Below are 14,456 nucleotides of genomic sequence, written 5' to 3'. Positions count from 1 at the left end.
AGATCAGACAGTGGCGCCCAATCACCCTCCTCCCGACCGCCTACAAAATCCTCGCCAAGATGATCAGCAGTCGCATCCGCCCCCTGCTACACGACCTGATTCATGACACCCAGACTGGTTTTGTCCAAGATCGCAGCATCTTGGACAACATCTTCACTTTCTCAGAGGCGACGGAATGGGCCCAGCACAGTGGCCATCACCTGGCCATACTCCTTCTTGACTTTGAGAAGGCGTACGACAGGGTAGACTGGTCCTTCTTGGAAGGTACACTCGCTCGGTTCGGTTTTCAGGACGAGTGGATTAGAGGAATTGCTAGCCTCTACAGATCGGCCTCCAGTCGGGTTATCATTAGCGGCAGGATGGGGGAGAGATTCACACTCGAGCGCTCGGTGCGTCAGGGCTGTCCATTAGCGCCTTACCTCTTCCTATTTTTTGCGGAGGCCATGACACACTTCCTTCGAGTTCGCACCACTGGTCTTCGCGGGATGCGTCTCCCTCTTCGAGAGGATGCTGAGCTGCTGGACTCCGAGTATGCAGACGACACAGCCCTATATGTGCAGGATGATGTCGAGTCACTAGAGCGAGTGAGACTGTCCCTAGAGATGTTTTGCCTTGCGGCTGGAGCGAAAATCAACTGGCATAGTCAGTAGGTTTTCTTACGGACCCGAGAGCCAGCTCACAGTGGGGTATTTTCCTGGGGTTTCGCTGGATCCCCAGAGGACAGACGACACGTTACCTAGGATTCCAGGTAGGCCTGGACATCACACCGGCTCAGCAGTTCTTGCCGGTCCTAGCCTCCATACAACGGAAGCTTGCTTTCTGGAGCACGGCTCGGCTTTCCTTGGCAGGCAGGGCCCTTGTGGTCAACCAGGTCCTTCTTGCCACTGCTTGGTATATATATAGCCTCTTGCTGGTGTTTCTCGAGGTCTTGTGTAGCCCAGCTGAGGAGACTCGTGCGGAACTTCCTATGGTCTGGCTCAGACGGTTCCGGCAACACCAGAGCTAGGGTCGCCTGGCAGACGGCCATTCTCCCCCAGGCGGAGGGCAGCCTCGGCATCATAGATCCAGAGCTTCAGAGTCAGGCACTTCTTGGCAAGCTAGTCATCCGCGGCCTGCTGACCCCAGGAGGACAGACGTGGAAGCTCTTGCTACAGCATGGTCTCAGTGGATGTACCCCCCAGTTAGGGGGTGTTTGGCAGCCTTCTATCCGTTGGATCTTCACTTCAGCACCTTTGACTCAGCCCCGTTCCCCTTCCTCCGTAGCCTCATCTCGGTCTGGAGGAAGTTGCGACACAGCCTTTCTCAGGTCCCCCCTAGCTGTCGAGAGGAGACAGACAAACAGCCCCTGATCTGGAACAGCCAGGTGACAGATGATACAGGTCATCAGCTTGGAGAGAGATCCCATATCCCTTGGGCGCTCTGGGAGCGTGGGCCCGCGCGCTCGTTCCGGGTTTGGAGGGACATCTACAGTCAGTTGAGCCCAGGCGAGCTGGCAGCAGCAGTAGGTATGGCACGTGGGATCCAAGCTCGGCGAGCGGAGATTGATGCTGCCATCCCTGCAGGTTGGAGGATCCCCGTAGACACCAGACCGCTCTTCCCGGGAGATGAGAGGTGGCTTGGACAGTTCACTCCACGAGGCATTCCTTTGGTGGTGGCCGGCCTCTTCTCGGACTCTTCGGTACACTTCTTCTCCATCACTGATGACAGTCGCCTACAGAGCAGAGAGGCCGTCATCGACCCACAGCTTCCCTGGCAGCGCCTTCGCATTGTAGGGCTGCAAGGGAAGACGTGGCATATAGACCCCCTGATTATGCAAGACCAGGATTGGAGACTCTGGATATGGGAGGGCCGCTCCTTGTCAGAGGTGGAGTGGGACCCAACGGGAGTGGCGTTGGCCACCATCGGAGACCTCAAAGAACCCTACCCCCTTCTTTTCTTACAGTGCACGCACGGGTCGGCGTGCTCTTGGGGCTCTCCAGCGTGGGCTACCCACACAGGCACATAGATGGTATGCCCAGGGGATATCCTTGGTCTTTCTTCGCACTTTTTGGAAGACTCTTTGGGCTAGCTGGAGTCCGAGGAAGATCTCCTACTTCCTTTGGATGGTGGCACACAAGGGGCTTCCAGTTGGTAGCTGGCTGAGACAGATGGGGCAGGAGGGGCATTGCCAGATATGTTTTCAGGAGGACTCGTCCCTAAAGCATTGCCTTTGGAGCTGCTCGCATGCGCAAACGGTTTGGAAAGGAATCATGGGGATCTTAGCTAGGGCTACACCCGAGCTAGGACCGATCACTTGGGGAGCCGTTTGTTGGTGCAGCACTGAGCCGGGGCATCACTTGGCCTATGAGTTCTCTAGACAGGATCCCGTCTTTTTCATCACGCAGGCCACTTGGGCTTACATGGACAGCTTTCCATGGCACATCTGACAGAGACAGATGCAGGAGCGATGCCTCGACACCCAGTTTGGGAGATCATAGGGAGCATCGCAGGCTGGCATATCAGGACTTCCAGATGCGCGCACACTGCAGGAGCTCAGACTACTACTACCCAGACCCTAGCAGATATCTGGAGCACGATTATTCACACGCTCAAGGGTCAGTGGGATCAGAGTCCCGGGCAGGGAAGGAAAAGAGACGACGTTTCCTTCGCGACTAGGATCACCAGGAGTTATTCTTCCAGCACTCCACTCAAAGTCTTCAGTGGCATTATGCCCCTCCACCGTGGCTGTTTGTCCACTCTCCGATGATTATGCCCTAAGAGGCTTGTATTTAGCTTTTTGACTGCTCGGGCTGAATCTGTTTTGTGATTACAGCCCGCTGGCCTTAAGGCCTTCTTGTACTCTCGCTTTCAAGTAATATAACTAGCACTACTTTTTGCGCAAAAAATAATTATGTCAAATGGACTCCAAATTCATCACGTGTGAGCTTCTCTTAGTGGGCTGCCAAAACAGGAATTGTTATTGTTGTTGCTCTATGTGCTATTGCTTGTAGCCGTCATTGCTTTGCTACTGCTGCTCAACTTTGCCATTGCTTGCTTTGCTGCTTCATTCCACTGTTTATGTTGCTGCTTTGTAATACACTGCTTGCTCCATGCTGCAATCGCATTGCTTGGTGCTGCTGATACTCATAGCTTCTGCTGCTAAGCTTATTTGCTGCTTTCAATTCTGCTCCTCTGTCACTTCTTTGCTGCTTGGTTGCTGTCCTTCTTTTGTGTGGCTGCTGCTCTTTTGTTTTGTGTTGCTCTCTTTTTTTGTGCTTCTAATTACTTGTTTCTATTGCTTTACTTATAGCTGCTGCTCTTTTTTTTGTGTGCTACTGCTTTGCTTCTTTGTTGCTATGCACTGCTGGCTTTTCTTCTCTGCTACTTTGCTTCGCTTGCTTTGTGATATTGCTTTCCTTTTTGTTCCAATGTTCAGTTGCTTGCTACTGCTGTGTGGAAGCAAGTACATAGAGTTGCGAAGATGGAAAATGAAGTGGAGAAGCTTGGTTTGAGTGAATGACTAGAATGTGTCACATCACAAGATACATAGGTACACCCACAAAAGTACCTAAAAGAGAACCTCCACTAATTGGAGTAAGAGGCTGTTTCCAGAGTTTGTAGCCAATCCACAAAACGTGGCTTCAGATTTAGCACCCCCTTGCAAGAATGGAAATAGGTAGCAAGAAGTCAACGGGAAGCAGCAAATGCTCAGGAGCACAGTGGTGTGAGTAGAACTCAAGATCACGAGGGACGAGGTGGATGTAGTTGACCAACTTGCTCTGATACTAATTGTTGGAGAGTGTGGAAGCAAGTACACAAAGTTGCGAAGATGGAAAATGAAGTGGAGAAGCTTGGTTTGAGTGGATGACTAGAATGTGTCACGTCGCAAGATACATAGTACACCCACAAAAGTACCTAAGAGAGAACCTCCACTAATTGGAGTAAGAAGTGGATCACCCGATACTCCTGTAACACAGATGCTTACAATTCACATCTAGCAAACCTTGCTAATTGCAATAAGAATGAATCAAGAGATAGCCAGGGATGAGATAAAGAAAATCCTTAATATTGGCACCACAAAAGCATGAAGCTGCAAAAGCTCGCATAGAAAAAGTGGGTCGATCACACTTCAGATCAAGTGGCAAAGCCACATTCATGGCCTACTTGTAATTGTATCTTTTCTTCTTTTTATCAACATATCTTTCTGTACTTCCTTTTTCTTACATATGTATCTCATTGTCCTATCGTCTAATGTTTCATATGTAGAAAAGCATGTGATAGGCCAAGACTACACCCTTGGGGAATATAAATATGTATGACAATGGTACCACTGATTTCCTCCAAAGGTTGGAGGAGAGGTGTGAATGTGTTACCAATATCTTCCTCAATTTAAGAAATCCTTAAACCTTAAACTCAACCTTTAGTTTATCCAAGCATGCACATTATAGGAGAGTTTCTAACTGTGTTTGATGTGTAGACAATTGAGGCCAAACTTCACATACACCACTAACAATTGGTAGACATGGAAACCAACATTGCAAGGGCTCAATGACGATGAGGATGACTTAAAGAGGGTACTGTCTATATTTAGCGTGATGACATGGTAGCGGCAAGGACTCACAAGCAAAGGAGATGATAGTACCTCCAACAATGAGTAGCAAGGGTAGCATGCTAATTGGTGGAGGCTTTCTAGGGATGGGCAGTGTGTCGCTATTGTGGTAGGCTGGCTTGTCCTTGAATGTCATTTTTAAATGATGGTCTAACAATCTTTCTTTGAGCCCTACACAAACACACACTTTTTTTTTTTTTGTGAGAAGAAATCTTTTATTGCTGTAAAATAATTACATTCATAGTTACTTCGAAAATGGAGTAACTACTACTCAACTAAAGATCTCAGTATAAGCTGTGTACACATCCTGATCAATCAAACGAGTCTGAACACAATCATAGAATGATTGCTGCAGAGATCGTTTGAAAAAAATAAAGGATGAAAAAAGTGGATCACCAAAGACTCTATGATTTCTGTCCATCCATAAAGTCCATAGTGCCCAGTAGCGTACCCATACAAAAAATAAGTCAAAACCCTGTCTCGCTAGATGAAAACCAAACAACCAAAAAAGCCTGCCAAAAGTAACAGTAGGAAATCTCGCTCGAAGCCTCTGTCGGATGAGAGCGATGAAGTCACAAGTATGTGGACAGAACCAAAAGATCTGAAGCACAGATTCAGTAGAGTGCAGGCATCTGTGACAAACAGCCGGAGCAATATGTCCATGTGCGAGTAACTGGCCAGATGGAAAAATGCCAAGCAGGACTTGCCAAAGGAAAAGCTGTTGCCGAAGAGGGACTCTGTAATGCCAAAGGAGACGCAGCCGTTTTCTCCACCACTTTAGTGGGCGATCCATATGCCAAACAGTATTTTCTCTGTCAGAAATCCAAGGCGGAAGTAATAACACTTTATACAGAGATGACACTGTGATATGTGAGAGCTTTAAGGGACGGGCTGAAGAGGAGGAAGAGTGTAAAATCCAATCCTCAAGCCTATTCTGAAGTTCCAAGCAAGGTACCGGCAAAAACGGTTGAAGCATTGCTGAATTCCTATGCCATAAAGGACGATAATGAGCTCCCAAACCGTATTTGCTGGCAGCCATAGAAAAAGATAAAAGTGTGCCACCATCCTGAAGTACATCCGCCACACATGAAATGCCTTTTAAGGAGAGAAAATAAGAACGTCTGGATTCTTGAATGGCTAAAGAAGGGTGGAATACTTTAGACCAATATATATTCTCAGCCCTCAAAGAGTTTCCTGACAGAGAATCTCGGCCGTGCCATTCCAAGTGGGATAAGATATGTTTCCAATCGAGAAGCAGGCGAGAAACAAAAGAGAAGCCTCTGATCTTGCCTTGGATAGAGCCAAATAGGAAATCCCACTGAGTAGGCTGCCAATGCCCAAAGGCAGAAGTATGAATATGTAATAAGAGAGAGCGGATCATGAAAGCCCAAGGCTGATCTCCTTGCATAAACTGCAACATCATTTTTCCTCTGTGAGCAAGTAAATGCATTTGAATATTGAGAATGTTCAGACCCCCGTGCATCTTTGGAGAACAGAGACGATGCATAGAGAGTAATCTAAGACTTTTCTTGCCATTTTTTGCACACCAGAAAATTTCCATGATAGCTGACATAAAGGAAACCAACTCTGCCTTAGTGAACATAATGAGAGGCAGATAAAATTGTATGTATGCTATCAAAATGGATTGTGCGATTCGCAAACGAACATGTAGTGGCCAAGTTGCAAGCTTCCAATATTCAAGTTTTGCCCTCAATTTTGTTAACACCCAATCAGTTTGTTGGGAACGGGTGAGTCCCTAACCTAGAGGATAGCCAAGATGTCGAATGAATTGAGAAGCGGGGACAATTTCCCCACGCCACAGAAGATTGTGCTATTCTTGTTTATGCAAAGGCAACAATTTTGATTTCTCAAAATTTACCCGAAGACCAGCAGCCAATCCATATGTAGAAAGAGCCTGCATAATCATGGATAGATCACTTCGAGTATTTTTTGGGGTAAAGAATGAATCATCAGCATATGCTTGAGCGATCATGTTATGACTGCCAGTAATCTCCAAACTGTGCAACTGGTCAGTGTCCAAAAGGTGGTCCAGATATTGAAGCATTGGATGAGTGGCTATGGCAAAAAGTAAAGCACTTAGGGGACATTCTTGCCTAACAGAACAACCAAGAGTCCACGATGTAGAAATATCCCCTGAAAGCATGCAAGCAGCTTTACTACCTTGATATAGCCACGTGATAACTTGCTGCATTTTTGTGCCAAATCCCAATTAGTCAATGAAATAAAATCCCACTTAACAGTATCAAAGGCTTTGGCAATATCAACTTGCAATAATAAAACATCCTGCTGCGTGTATTTGGCATATTCAATTCCAACATAGGCATTAGCAATGTTATCTGTGATATGCCTACGCGGGACAAAGCCATATTGGGTAGGATGCAACCCATCATGTAAAAACCCTTTTAGCCGATCGACAATCATTTTTAAAGTGACTTTTTAAATGACTCGCATTAGGGTGATAGGTCTCCAGTCTGCCAAAGATTCACAAATTTGCTTTTTTGAAAGGAGTTTAACAAGACCTCTCTTCCATGTGTCTGGCATTTTCTGATTTTGCCATGCGGCATTCACCATATGTAGCAATGTATGCTTCAAAAGAGGCCCATATTCTAGAAAAAACTCGACTGTAAGACCATCCCATCCTGGAGATTTCCATCTGCCGCAGGATTTAATTGCATCTGACAGCTCCCTCTCAGTAAAAGGTTCCTCCAATTCCAAAGCTTGAGTAGCAGAAATAATAGGAGAAACATGCTGCAACAGTAAATTTCATGCAACCAAAACCTGCTGTGAGGAAGGAACTGCAGAACCAAATTGCTGAGAGAAATGATGCACACAAACAGAAGCAAGCTGTGACCGCGCGGTGGTCCATGATCCATCAGGCATAAGCACCCTGCAAATTTTTGTTTTTAATCTCCTCTGATGCAAGCTTTTGAAAAATTCTTTGAAAGAGCAGCCTTTATCTGTAAAGGCTCTTTGTCTTGCTCTAGTCTCCCATTTAGCCAGTTTCCTGTGATCATTGAGTTTAAGACAATGTCTGACCTGGCATAATGTTATTTGCTCATGCAAGGACAACGAACGAAGATGGCTGAGTTCAGTGAGGTCCTGACAAGTGAGTTTGACCTGAGCAATAGTTTCCCTCAGAGTCTTCATGTAAGACTTGCCATAACCTCTAATCACAACTTGCATTTTGGAAACAAAAGAATCCCAGGCATCATCAATACGAATATGGTTGCGAGAAGACAGAGAATGAGATGCTTCAGTAACCATGGCCTTGAAAGCAGCATATTGGAAGTAGCTATTGTTCACGATCAGATGTTGCCTTTGTGGCAATCTATCATCTGGCATAGCATGAAAGGATAACCGCAACCATAGAGGTGCATGATCTGAATGCACAAAGGCATAGTCAATCCACATTTTGCATGTAAAATCCCCATTTTGTTGCGGAGCTACACTATACCATCGATCCAGACGTGCCTAATAAGAAGAAAGGGCATTATGTTGGAAGGTGTATCCAGGTGACAAAGGCTACAATTCCTTCCAAAGGTCAACCAAATCCAGATGCATCAGTAATTGAGACCATGCATGCCTTTCAGAGGTTAACATATGAGTATGTCAGGAGGTATTGTCACTCTGTTGAGGAGCATTATTGAAATCCCCACATATAAAGGCATAATATCTCCATGGATATTGTTGCATGGCATCCCAAATTACAGTTCTTTCTCTAGAGGATTGAGGTGCATAAACAGAAGCAAATTCAAACACCTCTCCTCAAATAATGCATTGAGGAACAAGCCATCTGCCTTTGTTGTCGTTTAAAGCAATAACTGGTTGAAGCTCATGTTTGATCAAAAGGACCACCCCTAAGAAAGAGTGCTCCCCACCATAGAAAATATCATAGCCACAGTAGTGTCCTGTCTTTCCTGCATAGACATGTTGGTTGTGTTCTTGTAATGCCACTATGTCAGGCTGAAATCTATTGATGTACAGCCACACAGTTTTCCATTTCCTACTGTCACACATCCCCTGGACATTGAGTGTAAAAAGTGGAACTTAGAAAGGAGGTACCTGTAAAGTGGTAGTGGAGGAAAAAAACCAATCCCAATAAAAGCCCACAGGAAGCCCACAAAGAAGAGAAAAAGAGTAAATTTGTAAGGAGAAAGAAGGGAAAGAGGGATGTACAGGTCGAGAGAAGATAAAAAACAGTTTTGTAGAGGAAAAAGAGGGAAAAAACCAGTAAAAAACCCCAGATGAACTACATTTCAGAGGAAAAGGGAAGATTTTGGCGATGGGAAAGGTGCAGCAGACCCAAAGACTCAAGAGGAGAGAAATGGGAGCGAAGGCCTTCAAGATCAGTGCGTAGATGTAGTCCGGAGGCAGAACCCTGCGTGGAAAACGATCCAGGAACCAGAGATGAAGTGGGAGCAGCAAACTGCAGCAGGCGGAATTGTCCGTACAGGCCGTACAGCTGTACGGAAGCTGTACGGAAGTCTGACGGGCTGTACGGCAGCTGATGACTGCTCCAAAAGACCGATTTTTGGGCATTGATGCAGCGCAACAGGGAGCTGAGGCTCACAGGCTGGTTGTGGGAGGCTCTAGAGCTGTTCTGCAAGGCTTCTCCATGCTCTCTCTCTCTCTCACACACACACACACACCACCTACACACACACCACACACACACACACACACACACACACACACACAGAGTTTTGGAGAGAGTTTCGCTATTGTGATAGGCCAGCTTGTCCTTGAATGTAATTTTTAAATGATGGTCTTGCAATCTGTCTTTCAGCACTCCTTGCACAAGCGCGTGCACACATGCAACCCCCAACAACAAGCATGATATAACGACCACAAAGCCTAGTAACGGCACCAATAGAAGAACTCATCATAATATGGCCTACAAGCGTATCTGCCAAACAACCAAAACTACCTACCAAAGGATAACCCCGGAAAATGAACACGGTAGAACAAGTCCAGAAAAGATGCTGCACAGACTGCTTGGGATGTGAACATACAAGGGTGCACGCGCGCACTCACACAAATCTTTAATGTTAGGGAAGATTGGGGCTATTTTAGCCCTAATTTGCCCTAGATGATTTTTTATAGATTGTCAATATTGTTTTATCCAAAATGGTCTCATCTTTCTTGTAACATTGTTGAAATAAATGCAGAATACTTCACTAGAAAATATATAAGATATCACTAAAGTTCAACAAAAATGGGCTTTATTTGCTTCTGGAGTTACAGATACTGAACACCCTTACGTTGAACGCACATGATCCACGGTTTTTACATACTGAACACCTTGGGTGACATCAATATAAGCATCAATAATAGGTATATCAATGTTTATCTCAACTTTAGGAATGATCTTATTGACGCTTTCTTAGCAATGTTCGTATCCATGCTTATATTAACACTTTCACTTTGTAGTCTCCATCAAAATAACGATTGCAAATGATGCAAATGGTTGTAGTGTTCGCAAAAACACATACTCTTTCAACCCTCGTCTAGGTATCATTTTTTACTACCTCCCTTGCCATTTCTAGCTTTTCAAACAAAAAAAACAATGAAACCATTTCTGAGGAAGCAGATATGCATCGCGTTGAAACCCTTTTTCTCCAAGTATTTTGTACCCAATTCTCTAGAAAAGAAGCAGGTGTCACGTTGAAACCCTTTTTGCCCTAAGTATTTCATACCCTACCATCTCTATAATAAGCAGGTGGTTAGGGGATATGTATGTATGTGTATATCATTGATTACTGCACTTGGACACAACCACTGAGATGTTTTGTTAAGGAGGCCTGCGAAGACTTTGGGAGAGGGAGACAACCTGTGATATACTCTCCAGCCTTACCAGCAACTTGTCCATTTTCTGCGCTAGGGTCGAGTTGTCCATCTCTGCCTGGGGAATCTCAAGCGAACGAACCCTCAGTTCTTGGGTTTTTCCCCATGTGTCGCCATCTGCATCGCAGGCCCTTGAAAGACTTGCTTCCACTTTGGACTGCTACAGCATAAGAGGATTTATGCATGCTTGGCAAGGGAGCAGCCCTTCTGGTGTCTTTCTTTTGCAATGGCAGTCTGCCGTAGCCTCCATGGATGCTCTCAGCTAGGGTGTCTTTGCTATTCCACACTCTTTGCCTTCTCAGTTGGGACGGGTGGCCTCCACTTGGAAGGGTCCAGCTAAGTCAACTGGGAGCTACAGTACTTGTCCCCCGACTGCAGAAAGACCTCAGTGTTACAAGCATCACCGAGTTGCCTTGGTTCAAAGAAAAAACTGCTCATTCCACCCTTCTGAGTGAGAAGACTCCTATCCCATCACTCGACCTAGGCCTCCCACCACCTGACCTAGACCTCCCATCACTATCTTTCCCATCATTCTTCAACCCAATAAACATGTTATTGTTTCTTATGGGGACATTATCTCCCCTCTTGTCTCATCCCCTAAGGATATGTGTTTTCGTCAGCAGACATATGAGTTTCCTCCCCCTTCATTTTTCATGCCTCTCCTCTTCTCCCCCACCTAATAGCTCCTCAATTATTGAAATTAGGACTTTTTTGTTTCACACCACCACCAACTCTGTCCTGGCTTCTCCCATACTTGCTCTCACACTCTCATTACCTCAACCTTTTTCTCGTCCTCCTACGTTTGAGCATCCGCATAGATGTTAGACATCAAGACATAAGCTGCAGAATCCTTTTCATCTAATTGCACTGCATGTTCAAATGCATGCCTACCAAGCTCCACATCACCCGACTTTCGACATGCACCCAACATACTATGCCACACCACAAGATTAGGATGGAAAGGCATCTGCTTCACCACTGCTACTGCCTTGTCTAGTTGGCCTGCACGGCCAAGGAGATCAACCATGCAGGCATAATGCCCAATACTTGGAGTGATGCCATAGTCTTTGATCATGGCCTCAAAGTATTCCTGGCCCTTCTCCACTTGACCCATGTGACTGCATGCAGTAAGAAGAAAAAGATATGTGACCCTGTCTGGCTGTATGCCTTCTCCTTTCATTTTATCAAACATGTGGAAAACAATTTCACTATCTCCTAGCTGGGTATACCCTGCAATTAGTGCATTCCATGATACCTCATTTCTAATTGGAAGCTTGTCAAATGCTTCCCGTGCATTTGCAAGCAAACCACATTTGGCGTACATATCAACTAAGGTGCTGCCAATGAGAAGATCACTTTCTAACCCCTTTGTGGCAATCTCACCATGTATTTCTCGACCCTTAACCATGGCTCCAATGCTGCCACAAGCTTTCAAGCTGCACACAAATGTGAGAGCATTTGGAGAGACACCTTCCCGTTGCATCTGTTTGAAACAGTTCAAAGCCTCCTCACCGAGCCCGTGTTCGGTATATCCTGCAATTAGTGCAGTCCATGAGACTACATTTCGAACAGGAAGCTTATCGAATGCTTCCCGTGCTTTTGTAAGCGAGCCACATTTTGCATACATATCGACCAAGGTGCTGCCAACAAAAATATTTCTTTCCAACCCCTTCCTGGCAATCTCAGCGTGTATTTCTTTGCCCTTGTCAATGGCCCCTATGCTGCCACAAGCTTTCAAGCTGCAAGCAAATGTGTCAGCATCCGGAGAGATGCCCTCCAATTGCATCTGTTCAAAACAGTCCAAAGCTTCTTGAGCAAGGCTATATTCCACATAACCTGCAATTAGTGCAGTCCATGACACTGCATTTCGAACTCGAAGTTTGTCAAATGCTTCCCGAGCTTTTGCAAGCAAACCAAATTTAGCATACATATCAACCAAGGTGCTTCCAACAAAGAGGTCTATTTCCAACCCCTTCCTGGCAATCTCAGCATGTATTTCTCTGGCTTTGCCTGTGGCTCCTATGCTGACACAGGCTTTCAGGCTGCAAACTATCGTGAGAGCATCTGGAGAGATACCCTCCCATTGCATCTGTTTGAAACAATTCAATGCTTCCTCACCAAGCCCATGTTCAGCATATGCTGCGATTAGTGCAGTCCATGAGACTACATTTCGAACTGGAAGCTCGTCAAACACTTCGCGTGCTTTTGCGAGTAATCCACATTTGGCATACATATCAACTAAAGTGCTGCCAACAAAAAGATCTCTTCCCAACTTTTTTTTGGAAACCTCAGCGTGTATTTCTCCACCTCTTTTTCCATCTTTCAGCCTAGCACAAGCCTTCAGCAGGGCCACGAACGTGTACTTATTTGGCTGTATACAGTCCTCTTGCATTTTCAGGTACAAATTGAGGGCATGCTCTGGTTTTCCACAATCAATATAACCCAAGATGAGAGAGGTCCAAGAATACACATTGCGATCTACCAGACTGTCAAAAGTCTTCTGAGCATCGCACATGCTTCCAACTTGCACCAACATTAGGACAAGGTAGTTCCCAAGGGCTATATGATCTTCCAGTCCAGTTTTGCACATGTAGGCATGCAAGCGCTTGGTATACGTTAAATTTTTCTTTTTCATGCACTTGTGCAAGATGCAAGTGAAGTTTTCAACCGAAAGCAGCTTGGTCGTCCGTTCCAAAGAAGAGAGTGCCTCCTCTAAGCTAAGCTTTTCCCAGGTACTGTTCTCTTGCAACAGTACGTCAGACCTAAAGGCAGCCTTACTACGCTCCTCCAACAAGCGACGGCCTTCAGGCTTTGACCAGACGGGACTGCAGGATACTTTGAAGCGGTTCATTCCCTTACTTGAGGGCTCCTTTTGGGCGACCATATCTCTGATTGCACCCTTCGATAGCGACCATATAATTACAACAAACTCAGACTAGACGATCTTGGCAAGGTGGCAATCATGTAATTCGGACACTTCGTTCTCTTTGTGTTGTTGAATTCGAGAAGTACTACTGTGTGAGTGAGTGTGTGTGTGTGTATATAAGTTTCATCCAAAGAGAGAGAGAGAGAGAGAGAGAGAGAGAGAGCAACCAAACCAATTGCAATGGCTTAAAGGAGGGAGTACACAAGAGAGATCTCCTTGACCTCTTAAGCGCCCGAGCGAGCTTGCATGGCAGACCTGGTTGACTATAAGACGCCCAAGCTATTGGCCCCCACCCAACGCATGGTAGGGGGTGTAAAGGTACGAGTGGTGGGGCTCGACCAATATAGATTCATTACCTCTAACCACTGCAGTAGCAAATGCTTGGGGCTGCACTGGCCAAGCAACGAGACTAGCGTGCACGTGTTCAATCTGTAAAGGCCCTTAACATTGGATGGAATGGCCATTGGAGATAAACCTTCATCAAGTTACACGTCTTCTCTCTTTAGGGGCTCATACATGGGTGGGAAGGATACGAGCAAGAAGAAAAGAGGGTTGCTTTTCATTGTAACATGTGATATTTTGTGTGTGCATTCACCACCAGACTTTTACTGACATGTGATATTTTGTGTTGCCACCAGACTTCTTCTGACGTGATATTTTGTGTGCATATTTGCTATTGTGAGTCCTCAATTAGCATGAAAGTCTTGTGGAGTCTTAATAACGACATGTGGGTAGAAGGATACAAGCAAGTGTGGGGGAAGGGGTTGAAATATGTTACAGGCCTTTTCATCTCTAACATGAGATAGTTATGGGTGCATTTGCCAATGTGAGTTCTCGATCAGCATGCAAGTGATTTGAAGTTCTGAGATGCATCTTTGTGGTATGGAGATTTATTATTTATATATATATACCTATGCAATTTGTAATGAGTTGAGGAAACACAAAATAATTAGCTTCATTTTGATAAGTAGTGCAACTTATGTATTAGGAAAAACTCTAAGATAGTCACAACTTCGGGCCTTAGCACATGGATGGAGCTAGCATGGGTTTAGGATAGGAATCTTTTTGTCATCATTA

At 45.5% G+C, this 14,456-nt stretch overlaps 1 pseudogene; it reads right to left on the bottom strand.

Annotated features, from left to right (window-relative positions):
• Positions 1-10,143: 10,143 nt before the first annotated feature.
• On the bottom strand, positions 10,144-13,149 carry LOC147886622 (pentatricopeptide repeat-containing protein At3g09040, mitochondrial pseudogene; annotated as a pseudogene).
• Positions 13,150-14,456: the final 1,307 nt, after the last annotated feature.

This window comes from Dipteris shenzhenensis, chromosome 24 (genome assembly GCF_047967505.1).
Source record: "Dipteris shenzhenensis isolate YYH24624 ecotype China chromosome 24, Dip_SZ_1.0, whole genome shotgun sequence".
Classification (NCBI taxonomy): domain Eukaryota; kingdom Viridiplantae; phylum Streptophyta; class Polypodiopsida; order Gleicheniales; family Dipteridaceae; genus Dipteris; species Dipteris shenzhenensis.
Note: the sequence above shows the minus strand (reverse complement) of the source record. Positions and strands in the feature narration are given on the sequence as shown.